This window comes from Delphinapterus leucas, chromosome 7 (genome assembly GCF_059928025.1).
Source record: "Delphinapterus leucas isolate spDelLeu-1000000601 "Yukka" chromosome 7, BTC_Dleu_Yukka2, whole genome shotgun sequence".
In the NCBI taxonomy this organism is placed as follows: domain Eukaryota; kingdom Metazoa; phylum Chordata; class Mammalia; order Artiodactyla; family Monodontidae; genus Delphinapterus; species Delphinapterus leucas.
The window spans coordinates 3,134,300-3,152,784 of record NC_143135.1 but is presented as its reverse complement, the minus strand read 5'-3'; the positions used below and the strand labels follow the sequence as shown (position 1 = coordinate 3,152,784).

The 18,485-nt window shown below is 54.5% G+C and overlaps 1 long non-coding RNA gene across 1 annotated transcript in view; it reads right to left on the bottom strand.

Annotated features, from left to right (window-relative positions):
* Positions 1–1,860: 1,860 nt before the first annotated feature.
* The window catches only part of LOC149748663 (uncharacterized), a 40,115-nt gene continuing 23,490 nt past the window's right edge, over positions 1,861–18,485 (bottom strand). The window contains exons 2-3 of the long non-coding RNA XR_016393742.1: positions 8,691–8,773; positions 1,861–7,078 (exon numbers count right to left, since the gene is read on the bottom strand). This is a non-coding gene — a long non-coding RNA (uncharacterized LOC149748663). The remainder of the gene's footprint in view (positions 7,079–8,690; positions 8,774–18,485) is intronic.

Below are 18,485 nucleotides of genomic sequence, written 5' to 3'. Positions count from 1 at the left end.
TTAAAATGACTTAAATAAGATATTAGGAATTTTGCGGGGGAGGGCAGTGGGTAGAGTTACTAGATCGGCCACACAGGCCACCAGCAGGACATGTGACAAAGCCTCTCATGATACCCTGGAAGGTAAGACAGAGAAAGTGAGCGGTGTGGCGTGGCTGAAAAGGAATGCTGGCACTGGGGAGACCACAAAGGGCTCTGGCCTCGTCTCTGGGATTTGTTGCTAGAGGGTAAAATGAGAATCATGAACAGGAGTTCCAAGATTACCTAAAGCCAGACTCGTGCCAAAATAGGATTGAGCAACGCAGTGAGTGCCGGGGAAAAAGAGGTTCAAGCCAAATCCGGAGGCAATGCCTGCCAAGGATATCTGGGGCTTGGGGTGGGGCGGGGTAGGTGTCTGCATTAGCTGATGTCCCCTCCACAGAGAGGCACCACGAAGCCACAGCCAGAGCGCTCTTGGCTGGAAGTGCCCGACTGTATGTGCTTGGCCCATGGCGGGTGTGCTCTGTAACAGCTACATGCTGGAAACGACAGTGGTAACAATCACCTGTCATTATTATAACATTATGACTTATTATCTTTTAATTGAAGTATAATTGATTTACAGTGTTGTGTTAATTTCCGCTGTGCAGTAAAGTGGTTTGGTTATATGAATATAGACATTCTTTCTCAGATTCTTTTCCATTATGGTTTATCACAGGGTATTAAATATAGTTCCCTGTACTATACAGTAGGACACTGCTGTTTATCCATCCTATATATACTAGTTTGCATCTGCTAATCCCAAACTCCCAGTCCTTCCTTCCCCCTCCCTGCCTCCCCCTTGGCAGCCATGTCCTCTTTGTGTGACTTATCACTCTTACTGGTTCAGTCACTGGTTTCATCTCCTGAGTCAGGCGCCATCAGTGACGATGAAGGACACGATGATGACCAACAATGGATACTGACGGGATGCTACGCCCAGCACCGCTAGCCCCGCGTGGTCTCCTCGCCAACAAGACAGGGGCTAACAGCAGCTCGCGTGCCTAGAGCTCGGGTGGCACATACAATGGACCCTTGAACAACACGTGTTTGAACGGTCTGGATCCACTAATGTCCGTATTTTTTCAGTAACTATATAGTTGGCCCTCCGTATCTGCAGGTTCCACACCTGTGGATACTGAATCCTCGGACACAGAGGGCTGACTGTGACACTGAGCATTTATGGATTTCGGCATCTGCGGTGGGTCCTGGAACCAATCGTCCACGGATACACCAAGGGACTGTAGTTCACCTCCGGTGCCTTAATTCACACAACCACCCAATTTGCTGATGGGAATGTTGAGACCCAGGAAGCGTGTGCTGACTGATGACGTGCATAACCACCGATCAGGAGTCACCTGGACTTTACTATTTACTCTCCTCCGTGTAATACTTAATTTTCAAGCTGGGGAGGCTGACCGGTTATCACCAGGTTGTAACAACTGTTCATACCTCCAGCTGGGTTGAAAGTAATGGTTTGGGCAAACGTGCAGCTAGGATCTGTGTTACATTTTCCAAGTCCCGGTTCCCAAGCAGCAGCCTGACAAACGTTTTATAAGGTACTCCAACGGTCTCTAAGGAAAACACCAGGGCATCCCTCAGCGTCCTCACTTCAATGCAAACTGAGATTATAAAACAGTTCCAGGCCACCTTTAGTGCAAGTATTTAATAGGAGGAAAAAGTAATTAGCAAACTCAAGCATCACTTTCCTAGGAGGAAGGATATTGCTGCCTGCTTTAATTGCAAGGGAAAACCTATTTAGGGAAATTAACACGAAACGAGATTGGCCACTTCAGGACTAAGAAAACAATCACAAAAACCATGGGAGTCTCCCGTACTGCATCAGGTTGGGGGCGTGCTGGCCCCAGGAGAATAATTAACGCCCACCACAGCGCTGTTGACCTGAAAGCAAACAGTAACTCCTTGTGGCCACGGAGGCTGAGACATTGCTCGTCTGCCTGAGATGGCTTCTTCTAAGGAATAATTTTCCATTTGTGAAATGAATCCCTGTCAAAAGTTAATACTGTCTTTCTAGAAAATCTGAGAAATAGAGAGAAGTCTGCAAAAGAGAAAATGATCACACAGGATCCCATCACCTAGGGGTTAATACTTTCTCTCCTTTTTTTCCTATGCTTATATTGGGGGGGAGGTGGTATCATTTAGAGGATATTGTGCAGATAACTTTAATTCTGTCCTCTTCACCTAATATGGGGTAACCGTTCCCTGTTGGTAGTGAGAACTTCTTGCAAGCATAATTTTTAATGCTTTCTTATAAATCCACAACAGATTCATGGTGTCCCCTTCACCATCCCCCTCTACCTCCACCCTTTTCTTTTTGCCGCACTGTGATCTCTGCCTGTTTTTTAGATCATTCCCTGAGGGTGGGGGATGGGCTCCTCGATGTAAAATTCCCGGTTCAGCTTTAGGGCTCTCATCACATACCTGCCCCGTCAATTTCTAAAAGGTTTACGGCAATTTATCCTTTCACATGGCAACCTAGGAGTGCTGTCACCAGAGACAGGCATAGTCATCAAAGAAGTGTTTGCTAATTAGAAAATAAAAACTGGCCTCTCCTTGCCCGTGCTTCTTCTTACTCTGTGCCCCTGTACACATCCGGCCCATCAAAACATCTCCTAGCATCTCTGAGCTGTGGTGTTCTTGACTCAGACAGCCTGGGCTGGAATCCCAGCTCCCCTGCTGCGTGACTGTGGGCAAGTGATCTAACCTCTCTGTGCCTCAGTCCCCTCATCTGTAAAATGGGGATAATACCGATGTTATTTTACAGGATTATTGTGGGGGTCGGATGAGACATTGCAGTGCATGGCAGATACACCCTCGATGACTCCAAATAAGGACACGGGCCTTCGGTTGTATTTGTTGTCAATGTTGTTTGCTCTTTAGATGTTTACGGTTTAGTTGTAGTATGAGCAATTCTTGAGATACAGGATATTTGAGTTTACGAAAGTAATGCAAGAAACAAAACTCGAGTTTCCAAATGGGGAGGCTTGTGGAAGAAAGCCAGTGAGACCAGCGCGGTGCCTGCTTCTATTTTTTTGTTAGAACGCTAAATTAAGATGTTCAAAGAGCCAGAACAATGAGGCCAGCCGGTCATCACCCTTCCTGCCCAGCGGAACCCCCGGCGGCGTCACCGAAGCTCCCTAGAAACGCTGATGCTCCTGCCTCGTGGTTCCGATTCTGTGGGTGTGGGCTGAGCCCAGGTCTCAGTGTCTTTGAAAGGTCTGCAGGCCACCCTGGTGCCCAGCCGGCTTTCACTGGGTGAGGCCGACGGGCACTCCAGTTTGTTGAGTCCCTGCAGGAATCAGAATGACACCCCCACCTCCAGTCTCCTTAATTACCTCATGCAAAACTGTCGCCCCATCCACGTCCTCCTGACGACTCCTCCCGGCAAGCGGCCTCTCCTGCCCCACCTCCTGTGGTTGAGGAGCTTGAACCGAGATAATCTCAAAGAAATAGCAGACGGAGTATTCAACACACTGTACCCGAGGCTGGCTGCCTCTCAACTTCGACTGCGACTCTCTGAGGCGTCTCACTGTTTTTTAAACCAGTCTGAATTGGGTTTCCTTTTGGTCCTTAATCATTCTTGGCTGGTGGAGGCCCCGACCTTAAATGTGACCCGCACAGGAAGAAAACTTGCCCAGACTCCCCCGCCTGCTTCTCCCTCTGGGCTGTCACTGCCCCCGGCCCACCTCTCTGAGGATCACTCCCTGCCCCCCCAGGTCCCCAAAGGGACACTCAGAACCCACCGCCCACCCTGTCCACTCCCACTGCCCCCAACAGCTCTCTGGGGAAGCTTCAATGTCATCAGCCATCCGGGGGACTCGGGCACGTCAAGCTGATCTGAAAATGGTAAACACACGCGGTCTATGGAGCCGCCTGCTCGGATGTCTCCATGCACGGAGTGCCCACTTCCCCTTCTCCAGCCCTGAGATGAGGTTTCATGACAACCTGCTGGCACACCAGGGCCCATCTATTTCATGGTAATTCCCAACTGGAAGATAGCCTTTTCCACAGAACTTCATTCAGACCTTTGGCTTTTTGGCAGGAGGGAGGGGCGTGGTCAACAAAGAAACAATACCAACAACAAAAGGACAGACTCCTCCCCAAGGGCAAGGCAGAGAGATACACATTTTAGAGGGCGAGCACCTAAGAAATGCACGCACAAAGGAAACCCTTGACAGGGTCAACGCCGGCAAGATGACCGTGTGTGCGTCAAAGTCCAAGAAGGAAAAATGAAATCCAGTAGCTGCTGAAGATTCTGAAGAGTGAACATTCACTCCAGAAGTTGCCTCTTGGTCCCAGAGTTCACGCTGCAGCGCACGTTTTTAAAGTGAAAGTAAAAACCGGACCCGCTTTGAGTTCCTTTCCAATGGCAAAGAGAAAGGAAGGCTTGCGGGAGGGTGGGGGGGGGCGGGGATGTGGGGAGATGTGGACAGTTTGCCCGCCCTCGGGGCAGCTTCCAAACAGGACCCTGCACTTGACCAAGAGCCCAGAAACCCCAGGCTCTAGGATGGCTTCCGGTCAAAACAAAGATCCACCTAAGACATGTGAGTCTGTCTAAAACAATCCCTCCACGGTTGAAGCTTTTCACTGAAAAACATAGAAAAATCTTCTGTTGGAAAAAACATGCACCTACAAGGCTGTAAATGATTTTACTATTCCAGGGGCGGAATCCGGCAGCTGGGAAAACAACTCAGTGGAGATAGTCCTTTACACCCAAGCTCCTAAAGGAGAATTTCTGAGCCCCATGAGGCAGCCTTGGAATGAAGTGGGAGGAGCGAGGTTCCCAGGGCCCCCCACCACACACACCGGCCGGCCCACTGTGTTCCCCATTAGAGTAGGACCCGCGGTGAGCAGCCTTGTAGGGCCTGGGGCTGTTTGGGGCCCACATCTCCTTCAGGTCATTTGAGACATAATAAGACAGACATAACCTTAAGGCAGCTCAGGGCCAGTCATTCCTGGAACCCTGGAATTCAGAGGCTGCCCAGAATATAAAAGCTGTTCCAAAGTGGCAAATACGTTTGCACAGCAGAGGTTAGAAGCAATGTCAGACGAGGTGCTTGGAAAACAGAAGAGCAGAAACTCTTAATGCTCCTAATTTCCATGGAGCCTTCCATCCATCCGACCAGGTGGCATGCCTTCTCTACCTGGCCCAGGTGTGCGCTGCGGACACGTCCGCCAACCGAGCGCAGCTCTGCTTCCTGGGAGAGGGGTGGGCCCAGCAAATGCTCTGCGGCCGTCCCACGCTTCTTTTGTTGACTAGTTTATCAAGGAAACAATCTGATGAGCCTAACAACCAGGGAAGCTCCTGCCTCTGCAGCCCTCATTTATTATTTAAAACCGAACACCAGCAACAGCTATGGCAACTTACTGGAGTCTCTCTGTCTCTGCCTCTCACACACACACACACACACACACACACACACACACACACACACGAAGGGGACTTACATCACAACTGCAACCTACAGAAGACGATTCAACCCAGTCTCTCTGCATTTTCATGAGGTTACAAATCGAGTTAACTCATGAAACCACAGCGGGTTTCGGTCTCCACCATGCTGGGTACGCATCCCACAGTTTCAGTGGACGAGAATCCACGGGAGTGCAATTCTTCATCTGAGCCAGGCTCTGATTGGTCAGTAGTAACTTAAATACATCTTTCAACACACACAGTGAGACTGACGCACGATGCCTGGTATAAGGTAAAGCACCTTCTGTTTCACGGCTCTCTCTCCTCCAACAGCATCTTTCCTTCCGGGTTTCCAGCACTCTAATAGTCTCCAGAAACACCAAGGAGATCATGAGTAGAATTGCAGCTCCAAAAGCACCCTTGGAAGGTTAGGCATCGTGGAGAGAAATGGCTTTAAGCCGCCGTCTCGCCATGGCCTGGATCTCCTCCTTTCCAGAACGAACAAGTGTCTGGCCGGCCCCACGGCAGAGGCACCGAGTGCCCGGCTGGACACCATGCACCCATTCTTTCCACCTACAGGTGGATTTCCAGAGCAGATGAGACAGGGCTGAGGGTTAGCCCTAAGGAATGCTCTTGCAAGAAACATGAACTCCCAACGGGGGCCATCTGAGCTTACCAAGCCTCTTAGAAATAATTTTTTCAAGGTATAACACAGTCTTTTATTCTTGATATTTCCAAAGGGTAACACATTCCTTTGAAAGTAACACCTAAACGTGCAAAAGGCAGGGAGCTCAAGTGTGCCGGCAGCTTGGTACCTCAGACACACCACCATGGTGACTCCAGGTGAGGCTTGAAGCAGTCGGGCACTCACGTCTAGTGAGATTTTTTAAACGAAGAGGACTCTCCCTCCTTTCACCTACTAGCAAAAGCTAGTTTTCCCAGCGTCTGAGTTTAAAAGTTTCCTTTTTGTACCATCAACTCCAGCCACCCATCTTGCCCAGGCTCCTTGGTGTTGGAAGGCCATCATCCATCCAACCTGTCAGTTACTTCGACTTAAAAATCAACAGACTCTCAGCCACCAACGCTACAGACCTCACGTGAGCAACAGCCATAGTACAGCGGTTTCCAGCCTGCGCTCGTGACACGAGAATGGGCCATGGCTCCTCTTGGGTCTATTCATACAGTCACAACCACACATCCACGCGTGTCCCCGACACCCATCTTTCTCTTCCGTCTACCTCCTACTTCAAGACCAACGGCCAAGTTACATACATTTCAAGCCTCCAAAGAGATAAAGCTACAGTCTCAAAGACAATCCCAACACACAGTCCTCAGAAGATGGCATCCACCGTGGGTGGAAATAACCAAGCAACCCCGGTCCACGGCAGCCTCCGTGCCTGCCCCCAGATCTGGCCCAATGACCATGCTGCCAAGACCACAGACCCCAACCCCACGAGAGTCGGCACTCTCCCCAAGCAGAAAGATATGAACACCGCTGTCCCTACCTCAATCAAGAAGTCCCCAGTCCTCAGTCCGGCTTGCCATGCCACCCCACCTTCATCCACGGACTCCAGGTACTGCAGGGCTGGGAACGCTGGCGTTGGCGTGAACTCTTCGATGGGCGTATCCGCTGGGAAGACAAGGTATACCTCATTACAAGCCTGGGAGATGTTTCCAAGTTGGTAGCCCAGGCCTCCCACGGGACCCTGGGGGAAAGCAGGCCCTTGTATCTCCGTGGGAAGTGGGTGGTCCAGGCCAGCTCTCCCCCGGGAAGGGGCTGATACTCCTGGTCACGGGTCAACACCAACTCAAGCGACGGAGCCAACTGCATTTTGGTGCCACCAACATCTCTCTTGGCCTCTGCGCTGAAAACACAGGATAACGTGCTCCCCTGTCCATGTCTGTATGTACACGCCTGTCATTTTCTTTAAAAGCATCAGTGACTAAACATTTTCAGTTCTATAAATGGAAAAGTTCCCCCCATAACCACATGGAGCTACAGAAACACCACACTGAACTGCTTGCCAAATTTACATCTACGTAGACTCGCAACCAAGGGAATTCAACTTGGAGCGTGGACAGAACAGAACGCTGACCCAGTGGGTGGCTGCAGATCTGGAATCCGCTTGTGAATTCTCTCTGTTGGGAGCCCGGCTCTCTGTGGCCACTGTGCGGCCAGCGTCCATGGGAGGGCTGGGCCCCCACTCCTCAGCAGAGCCAGCGTTGGCTTCTGGGCCCCAGAGCTGCAGAGGGAAACTCTAGGGGAAGAGGTGGACTTTCCTGGGTGGTCATGTGAGGCCGGGGGTGGCGGGTGGGAAGAGGAAGACGGCCTCGGTCGGGGGAGGGGAGACATCACACAGACAGTCATGGACACACACGGGGGGGACAGCTGTATCTCTTCTCCCTCCCTATGAACGAGCTGCTGTCAGGGCAGCCCGGGCCTTGAGCAGGTGGGGCTGCCACCGGGGAAGGAGGCCTCCCGGGCCAGCACAGGTGCGGGACCCCCAGCGTGGCATGGAGGCTCCGAGATCAAACTTGCACACGGTTTCCCCACACACGCGGGGCACAGATGTCTCCTCTCACGGGGACATGATGCCATTTTGTTTTATTCTGAAAGGGAAGACCCCAAGTTCAGGGCTGGCAGTGGGGGCACTGCCGTGGAACACGTTCCTGGAGCCCTCACTGCAGGCCACGTGACACGTATGCTGCCGGCTGGGCCACGGCGGAGGGGACCATCTTGCAAAGTCACCTTAGAGGCGGGCACCCGCACGCCTGCCGCACTCGGAGCTGGGGCCCACTCCCAGAACGGGGCAGTTCTGAGGTGCCCGAAACTCGGGACCGGGTAATTCTGGGCGTCTGAGACCAGGAGCTCCGAAGCCAGCCACAATCAGGCTGAACTAAACCATGAAACATAGATGAAACCCAGGAATTAAAAAAAAAAAAGAGTGGGGGGAGGGAGGGAGAGAGAGAGAGAGAGAGGGAGGGAGGGAGGGAGGGAGGGGGGGAGAGAGCGAGCAATATTGTGTACAGAAAATTAAAAATATTCCTAAAGGAAGCCCCGATGTTTTAACAGGCAGAATGTTAAAGAACATGGTTGTCTAGCAACCGAGTACCCCCAGGAAAAGGGCTTCTTTTTGAGCCGGGGAACATTTTTTCTACAGGCGTGCACACACACACACACACACACACACACACACACACACACATGTGGATGCATCCAGGCTGGGAGCCGCTGCTCTTACCTTTCGCCCCGCGGAGCACAAATCCGAAGCCCTCATTGTCTTTCTTCTGCAGGACCACGGTCTTCTCCTCGATGATGCAGTCACTGTAGAGAGAATTCCGGGGATAGCGCCCATTACTGTAGCCCGTCATCATCACCGTGGCCGATCCTCCAGCGGGGACGTTCATCATCATAGCCAATTAATCACCCCAGCTCGCGGGATCCAGGCAGCATGGAGGCAAGCAAGCCGGGTGCAGGAGGAGTGAAGGCAGCTGGGGGGCAGGCTAACGGGATAGGCGGGCTCGGAGGGGGGGGCCGGGCAGAGGCAGAGCGGGAGCGAGCAGGAGGCAGGAGTCATACATGGTGATGGCAGCGCGGGCTGGCTCTGGGCAGCGGAAAGCAGAGAAAGTAAGTGGCCCGCGGGCACGGAGGAGGCCGCGCGTTACGGAGCCCGGGCCGGAGGCAGCATCCAGGGCGGCGCAAGGAAGTCAGCCGGAGCGGACAGGAGGCAGCAGGCTTTGTTTTTTTTTTTTTCTTCTTCTCGAAGGGCTTTAAAAAAACATCACATTCTTTGTGCTCCCTGCAGCCGCAGGCACCGGGAGACGCGGCGACCCCTCCCTCTGCTCCGGGGGAACGCGGGCCCCCCTCGGTCTTCGGCGGAGCCCACAATGCCACCGGCGGCGGCGGCGGCGGCCGGGCGTCATCCCGCGCGGAGAAACCGCAGGCCGGCGGAGGGGGCGGCCGGCGGGCGGGGGCAGGTCACTCCAGTGACACGGGAGCCACTGACAACCCGGCCTCCTTTGGCGTGGGGACGGGGAGAAAGGGGGCTGCAAGCTCCCCCTTGGAGACACAGTCTAAAGCCACACCAGCTGCCTCTTGGCACAGAATTTTTGTTTTTTTTTTTAAAGGAAAGAAACCCCAAAGCTCCAACTTTGCTTCGGTGGCCAAAGCCTCCCACCATCCAGAGTACGGGCGCGTCGCCACGTGATCAACCGCCCGCGGCACCGGGTGCAGGACCGAGGTGGACTTCCCGGCACCCCGCCCACCTTCCGGGGGCTGCATCCCTCTAGGATTCCCTGCTGCCCCGGAAGTAAGTCGGAGGGGGCGGGCAGGGCCGCTGCAGGGGAGGGGCAGGAGGCAGCCCGGAGAGGCTTTCTCCAGGGTCCTAAGGGGCTGGCGTGGGAGGGCAGGGTGAGGCGGAAGGGCCCCAGCGGGCGGGCCCCCAACAATTCCGCAGGCCTCTGTCCTGGAGGGGGAGGCCTGGGGATGCAGACGGCGAACGGTGGGACGGGCTCGAAGTCCCAGACGACTGAAGGTCAGCTTTGCCCAGCACTGGATTCGCCTCCTGCAGGAAGCTCTTGGCCCCCGCTTGCAACCCAGGTAGGGTGGACCGGCAGGGGCCAGCAGCCGAGAGCATCGCACAGCACGGACGAGCCGGGGCAGCTTCCGAGAGGTGGGGGACGCAGCCGGAGGACACACAGGTGTCCGGACCCGCTGCTGAGCCCTCCAGCCCTGCATGAGGTGCCACACAAAGGAACTCGTGGGCGTGACCCTGCCTTCCAGGAAAGCAGGGAGGGACATACACCTTGACAACAGGCAGACCACACAATCCAGGATGACCGGTCCAGGGTGTTCTCAGAACCTGGGCCGGGGTTCAGTCCCTGGGCACTCACTCAGCCTGCCAAGTACAGGGGGCCCCAGGGAGCCATTGCTTTAACTGCCGCTTGGCGGGGAGCCAGGACCCGGGAACCACAGGAGCGGAAGGGGAGGGGCTTGGTGGGCGGGGCTCTGGGGGGAGTGGACCCTCCACCAGGCCTGTCCGCCTTACCATCCCGTGCCTTCCCCGACCAGAATACAGACACGACTGTCTCCCCACCACCCCTCCTCCCCACCTCTGAACTTCTCAAGCCTGAGGGTGCCCTGGCTGGGCAGGTGCAAACCCGCCACCTGCTCCTCCAGCGAGAGGCCTCCAAGGGCCTGGCTGCTGAAGCCACACCTTTTGCAGCTGCACGTCCCCCTGCAGGAGCGGCCCCTTGAAACTCTGGAAGGATGGTGCCTGTCCCCCTGGGGACACATGTGGCCCCCGACGCCTGCCTCTGCCCGGCTCCAAGGTGACCCTGTCCCGCTCTCCCCTCTCACGGCCTCACCATGGGCCGGCTCCGCCCGCCTGGCAGGCGACCCCGACACCTTCAGCTGGACCCTCCAGCTGTCCCCCAGGCCGGGGAACTTGTTAGGGGCAGTGTGGCTGGCCGGCCACTGGTTGCCTCCCTCCCTACTGACCGTGGTGGGCGAGGGAAGGCATTAGCGTCACGCAGAGCTCAGCTCAGCTCCTGGCTTTGCTCTGGCCCCAAGGTCGCTCTGACCTTCAGAGCCTCAGGGTCCCGCTCTGCAGAATGGGAATAATAGCAAGGCACGCCTTGAGGACTTCACGAGGAGTCAGCAAAGCAATCCATCTGAGCCCAGGTACGCAGCACGTGTTAAGAACAGCAACCGTCCCGAGCGGGGTCATCGTTGGCGTGTGCCAACCCCCTCCTCCTCCTGTAAGGACCCCTCCCAGGCTAACGGCAGAGCCCCTCTCCTGAGTCCCCTCTTAAACCTCGCAGCGGTTCCTGACGACTTGCTCATGGCTGCCTGTCTTGGCCCCGTGCTGTGTGGCTACGCCGTCCTGCTCACCGAGAAAACGCCCGACTCCTTAGTCTCTGATCTGAAGAAAGGCAGCTTGAATTCCTCTCTCCTGCATTAGTTCAGTAGCTAAACAGCCCCCGGTCCCCTGCCCGTCATGACCCCATCTCACCTTCATTCACACACAGACCTGGGTTTGAATCCCAACCTGGGCATTCACCAGCTTAGCTTCTCAGAGCCTCAGTTTCCCTACCTGCAATGTGGGAGCAGTAATTCCTGCCTTGCAAGGACTCTGAGAGCAAGTGAGGGCAGTCCCCCTGCCCTCACAACAGGGGAAGGTGCCCTTGTCAGCATCCCCACGTGCCGAACCCCCCAGGAGACAGTGACCTCTTTCTGGGGTTACCCAGCACGGGGCCACGTGAAATGGAGCAAAATGGGCATGAACGCAGGCGTGCAAAACTGGGGTGGCAGTGGCCGAAGGAAGACCGCAGGGTTTCGAGTGAAGAGGTCTCCGGGACGGTCCCCAGAGGGCAGGGCGGCTCAGCATTGTGGAGGGCCTACTGCACGCAGCTGGCTCCGCCCAGGATGGGAAAGGCAGTTCCGGGCTCTTAGAAACCTACAATCTGGGTAGCAGTCCTTGAGAAGCGATGGGAAACTCCAACACGAGAGTCATTCCCTTAAAACAGGAGCAAATGTCCAGTTTTGTCCGAATGGCCCGACCACCCGCATGGGATGAGAATGGGAAATCCCACAGTCCAGACCTCAGGGCAGGTCCTTCCCCAGGTGAGAATCTCCCAGGGGGCTCTTTTGGCTGCTTTATGAACCTAAAAACCGTCTCAGGACGGCAGCCGCGGCATCTGGAAGACGTGGCTTCTGTGTGCTGCCGCCAGAGATGTGCCGAAGCCCCGAGAACCAGAGGCCGCCTGAACCTCCGCCCCAGGCCAGCCCTGGTCCCGCCCGAGCAGATCTGCCCTCCAGATGCAGCCCCAACGCGCGAGATCTGACTTCACTGGGGCAGGACCTCGACACGTGCACGGTCCCCGTGCTGCTCCCCGCGCTGTGCACGCAGAAGTCACCACCACCTGGTCCCTGGGGACGGGGCCTAGGGACGCAAACAGCCCAACCCCAAAGTGATCACGCCCACCTTGCTTTGCATCTTCCCCCTGCCTTGGACCCCAATCGCAGCCCAGCCTCACGGCCGAGTCTCCTCCATATGCTCAGTTTCACTCCCCTGAAACGCCCTCCACTTGGCCTTATCATTTACCCACGTCCTCGCAGTACCTCACTTCCTTCTGTTCCACGTTCCCTTTGCCGGCCACGTCCACCCAAGCCCTCCTGACAAGGGGCCATCACATAATCTCTCTACGGGGGTTCCCTCCAGCCTTGTCCCAGCCTCTGATGGGGCCCTTCTCACCTTCAAAGCCATCACCTGTGGGCTCCTTGGGAGCAAACATCATGCCCCTTTCTCTCTGAATCTCCCTACATGCCATAACATCTACTCTTGGTAAGATTCTAACTGTGTTTGTTAACGAGAAAAAATTGTAATCCCGTTGTGCTCTCTTCCGATGTGTTTTCTGAACAGGGCAGGAGAGCACTTTAACGCACCCCAAGTGTACCCTCCTTTGGCAGATTCCTCTAACGGGCGCTGTGGAAGGTAAAGGGGGTGGGCGTTCAGCCCAGCCAAGTACAGTTGCTCAGGTTGCGCACAGTACAACTACGGAGCACACCATTACATCGTGGCCATCATAGACGCATATGTTTATTGCAGTGATTTTGGCTCAGCTGGAAGGAAAGGGCCTCGAGGAAGGGGCAGCCACCTTCATCGAGTTCATGCAAAGACGGAGTGCAGGCTTTTGGCTGCCTCGGGGAATGCAAGAGATGTCCATAGATGCCCGTCTACCTGGGGGCTGGGCTGCCGTGGAATCAGGAGGTATCCATAGAGAACCACATCCACACTGGCAGACACAACCCCGTGTTGTAAGTCTCCTGGGAGCCACACAGTACAGACCGTGCAAGGTTTCCGTCTTTTCACTCCCTAATAGCCCCATGCACACAGCAGGAAAGAGTGTGCCGAATACACATGGAGCGAGGCAGGAGTATGGTGGGAAATCGGTTGGCTGCCAGAGAGGGCCTCAGAGTCCCTGCCCCACTGGCAGGCCTGAAGACATTCCTGGTGCCTGCCTGGCAAGACCGCAGGCAGCCGGGCCTCAAGTGGCCTTAACTGTGGCCCCATGATGGGCCTACAGAGAAGGCTGCGCTTGGCTTGGGTCCAGAAAGGAGCACGTGCCAGTGATGACAGCTGGCATTTAGGATTTGCCAGTCACTGAACAGGCTCCCTTGGCAGTGGTGTCTGACCCTGGAGGAGCTGTAAACCTGAAGCCACAGGAAGCCGGGCCTGGGCAGCTGAGATATATGAGCAGGTGGGGCCCTGGGGTGGCTCTGTCTGCCCTGTCTCACGTGGGAAGGCTCATTGCAGGCGTTTTAATTTTTTACACAAGGACTGTTGGGGTAGACCAGATGGCCTCAGCCGGGCTCTCAGGATCCCGGCTGGGATGTGACCCTGACAAGTCAAACAGCTCCATTTCTTCCCTCTGCTCCACTGGGATTGCATTTTGGCCTAGAACCAGAGTTTAGAAGCAACTGGGGCCAATGGTTAAGCTACCACGTTAATTCATAAATTAATGCAGCCCTTCCTTACTGAATACCTTACTTCACCTGAAGTGTCAGGTGAGGGAATGGCTATTCGGCATTTTTGGAGGGAACAAACCAGACCCAGTCTGGCCCTTGTGGACATGTCAGGGGTAGTGGGTTGAATGTGGATCCCAAAATTCTGTTCAAGCCCAGCCCCCCATATCTGTGAACGTGACCTTATTTGGGAATGAAGTCTTTGCAGATGTGATTAGTTAAGGCGCTCAAGAAGAGCTCGTCCTGGATTTAGTGAGGGCCCTAAAACCAATGACTTGGGCCTTAGAAGAGAAAAGAGAGGGAGATTTGAGACAGAGGCTCAGGGGAGATAAGGCCGTGCGTGTGAAGACAGGCAGAGACAGGAGGGATGCAGCCACAAGCCGAGAAGCACCAAGATCGCTGGCAAGCACCAGAAGCTGGAAGAGGGAAAGGAAGATCCTCCCCCGGAGCTTTTGGAGGGAGCACTGCCCTGCCGACACCTTGATCTCAGACTTCTGGCTCCAGAACTGGGGGAGGATACATTTCTGCTGTTTGCGGCCACTCACTCTGTGGTCATTTGTTACAGTAGCACCAGGAAGCTCATACACCTGGCGGGTGGGAAGATAAATATGAATCCAACCATCACACAAATGTGTAGGATATAGTGCTGTGTGAACTAGAAGGGGGCTGGAGGGCTTCCTGTAGGAGGAGGACCAATGCACGAATAGGAGTGAATGGGTTGAGGGGCTGGAGAGGGAAAGAGGGAGAGGAGAATATTCCAGACAGAGGTGGAACCACAGGAATAAAAGTTCTGAGGCCCACCTGGGAGGCAGGAGGGGCCGATCACACCAGGCTGTGGGTGTGGGCCGCCTGCACACCAAGAGCAAGGCCCAGGGGTGGCAAGAGGCTGGAATGCAGCTTCAGGCAGGCCCAGGACAGCCCATGCTTCCCCCTAGTATCACCCGGAAGGCCAAAATGATAGAAAGCGGCTGATCTACCACTCTCCCCACTAGCCTTTTCCTGGCCAGGCCTGAATCCCGCTGGGATAGCCCAAGGCTGACATAAGCATGTGGCAGAAACTCTGTCCCACAGCCATGTTTCCTGCTCAACAATTCACACAGGGAGTCTGCTGTTGCTGGTGTAACAGCTCTTCCCAGGCACCAGAACGAGATGCTGGCCAGAGATGCTGCAGGTCATCAGGCCGGCCCAGCCCTGTGGCAGGAGAGGATGTCAGATGAGGCACAAACGCGGGTGCAGGAGGGGCACACACGCCGGACGCGGTGCCTTGGTCAGAAGCGCTGATCCCCTTCAGCTTTGCGGAAGGGGCGCTGTGGACTGCCGGGCGCAGGCAACAGGGCTCTCTCGGCAACTGGGCCCTACAACCCAGCCCCCAGTGCCTCAAAGCTTTGGGGACCCCACAAACATGTTTGCAAGCTGGAAAAGAAAATCCACTGGCTCCAAAATCCAAAGAGCAAACAACATGGAAATTAGCCTGCGTTTAATTAAGTGTCTCTGAAATTGAACATGGGGTCAACTTCATTACTGGCTAAATTCTGTTATCCATCACGCACCCTTGCATGTGAAAACTACCTGCGAGTCAGATTTTCTCACTTGGAGACACTTCGTGGGTATGTGGCTCAAGGCAAAGAAATCACAGAAGCCGCTGGGGGTCTTCCTGCACTGAGCTACTCACAGGCAAACGGGTCCAAAGGCAAAATTACCAAAATCATTTCAGAACTATTGTCTGTGTGGTAAGAAGGTATATTGAATGCGGGCTGTGGGCGTGGTGAACACAGCTGATTAGATCTGGGCTGGGGCGGCCGGAACTCAGGGTGCAGGGCCCCAGGGGGGTCTTTCTAAAGCAGCGGAGGCCACGTGGGTAGCCTGGGGACACCTGGGGAAGATCCTGGAAGAGAGGCCGGCATATGTACCACCTCTGAATGCTCCTCCCAGAGCACCTGTGGGGGGGATCTCGCCTTCTCTAGGGCAGGGAAACGGAGCCCCAGAGAAGCCGCGTGTGCGTCACTCCCCATGGAAACGCATTTCGGTGACAGAGCCCGATGGAGATGGGAACCGGGACGCTGTTAGAAAGAGGGGCCTATAGGGACGGCGAATGGCAGCGGCTGTCCTAGAAACTTCCGGGCTCTGCCAGTCAGGAAGGATGAGGCTACACAGAGAGCCCGTCGGCTCTTCCAAGGGGGATGCCAGGAGCCTCAACAGGTGTCCCAGCTGGGCAGAGATGCCAGGTGTGGGCAGGCGGCCCAGCTCACCACGGCGGCGCTGGCTGCGGAGTGGCACAGAGGGCCACTCCACAGAGGGCAGGGCCAGGCCCGCTCCTTGGGAAGGGCTGGTGGGCCATGAGCGAGCGGGAGGGGTTCCCCAAGTCATCTGTCCGTCACCGCCAACACTCGCTACCGGTGGGGCACCTCTCAGCTCGCAGCCACACACGCTGCTGCTCCCTGAATCCTGCTTCCTGCATCCCAGTCGGGAGAACGCTTGGTGTTGCCCTCTAGCCCTCTCCACCCCTCACGAGCAGGAGGCAGCCCTAATTCCCAGGGGATGGGAAGCCCACGCCACCTCGGTGCTCAGGGAGGCGGACTGCGCAAGGCTGCTCTGTGTCACGCGCGGGAGACGATGAATGTGGCCAATTCATCCCCCAGTGACACGGCTCCTGGCTCCTGGGGGCCTTGCCCGTGAAGCGGCATCACCTCAATCTCACGGGTGAGGATGACGGGCTGTCCCCACGGAGCGCACCCACCCAATCCACGGAGACGCGCTCTTACGGGAGCCGTTTCTCCAACAGGCGATTCTGAACACGCCCCGCCTGCCACGATCACGGCATCTCCCTGCTCATCACTAACGTGATAAACAATTACAAGTTTTTCCCAATAGAAGCAATAATGTGCAAAGAACTTGATTCAAATTAAATTGTCTCATCACTTTGTAATAAATCACCCCAGAGCATGTCCTAAGCGCAAGCAGGCTGTGTTACCTGCCAAGGACGTAGACGACAAAGACATAGCTTAGATGCCTCCGGAATCATGACAGGAGGTGTGATCATCGCTCCCCGAGGAGATGCACGGAAGTGTGATCGGAAAGGGAAACCAGCCACTTAGAAGCGGAAAGACCCGGGTGGGGGGTCCCGGTTTCACCAAACCAGCTCTGTGACCTTGGATGTCAAAATATGGATGGCAACCGCAGCCTTGAAACATCACAATGAGATAAGAAATGGGGTAAATAAAAAAGAAATTAGGAGTTTGGGACTAACAGATACACACTACTATATATAAAATAGATAACCAACAAGGACCTGCTGTACAGCACAGGGAACTACATTCAATATCTTGTAATAACCTATAATGGAAAAGAATTTGAAAAAGAATATATATATACGTAACTATATCACTTTGCTGTACGCCTGAAACTAACACAACGTTGTAAATCAACTAGACTCCAATAAAAAAAAAAGTCCACAGCACAGGGTGTGACATACAGCAGAGGGTGGCAGACTTTATCAGCTAGTGAGAAGGTATCTTATGCGTTCATTCTGAAAACGTTAAATGTAAACTGAAATATTTATACATGCTCCCTACGTAAAAGGATCTCCTGGTGACATCAGCAGGGCACCCCAAGGCTTCCTTCCGTATAAAGGTGCAGACAGACCTTGCAGTTACCGGGGGTTCAGCTCCAGATCACGGAAGTAAAGGGAACACGGAAACAGAGCGAGTCACACGAGTTCTCTGGTTTCCCAGCGCATATAAAAGTGATGTTTACACTGCAGCCTACTAAGTGTGTAGAAGCATTATGTCTACGATAATAACGCACATACGTTAATTAAAAAACACTTTATGGCTGGGCTTCCCTGGTGGCGCAGAGGTTAAGAATCCGCCTGCCAATGCGGGGGACAGGGATTTGATCCCTGGTCTGGGAAGATCCCACATGCCGCGGAGCGACGAAGCCCGTGCGCCACAACTACTGAGCCCGCGCTCCATAACAAGAGAAGCCACCGCAATGAGAAGCCCACACACCGCAGCGAAGAGTAGCCCCCGCTCTCTGCTAGTAGAGAAAGCCCACGTGCAGCAACAAAGACCCAACACAGCCAAAAAAATAAAAATAGAAAAGAAATACTTTATGGCTAAGAGATATTAACCATCATCTGAACCTTTAGTGAGATGCAGTCTTTTTGCAACAGTAACATGAAAGATCATTGATCACAGCTCACCGTAGCAAATATAATAACAATGAAAACGTTTGAAATGTGAGAATTACCAAAATGTGACGCAGAGACACCAAGTGAGTAGATGTTGGAAAAATGGCGCCAACAGACTTGCTGGACACAGAGTTGCCGCAAACCTTCAATTTGTGAAAAATACACGATGAAGCAAAGTGCAGTAAAGTGAGGTGTGCCTGGACATCCTTCACGTGCGTTTATTTAGAGCAGGACACTCCTGTGAGTCAGAAAGCCAGGAGGCAGGGGGCCCGTGAGGGAGGGATGCCCAGGCACCTCCCTGTGCTTTCAAAGTGGCAGGAG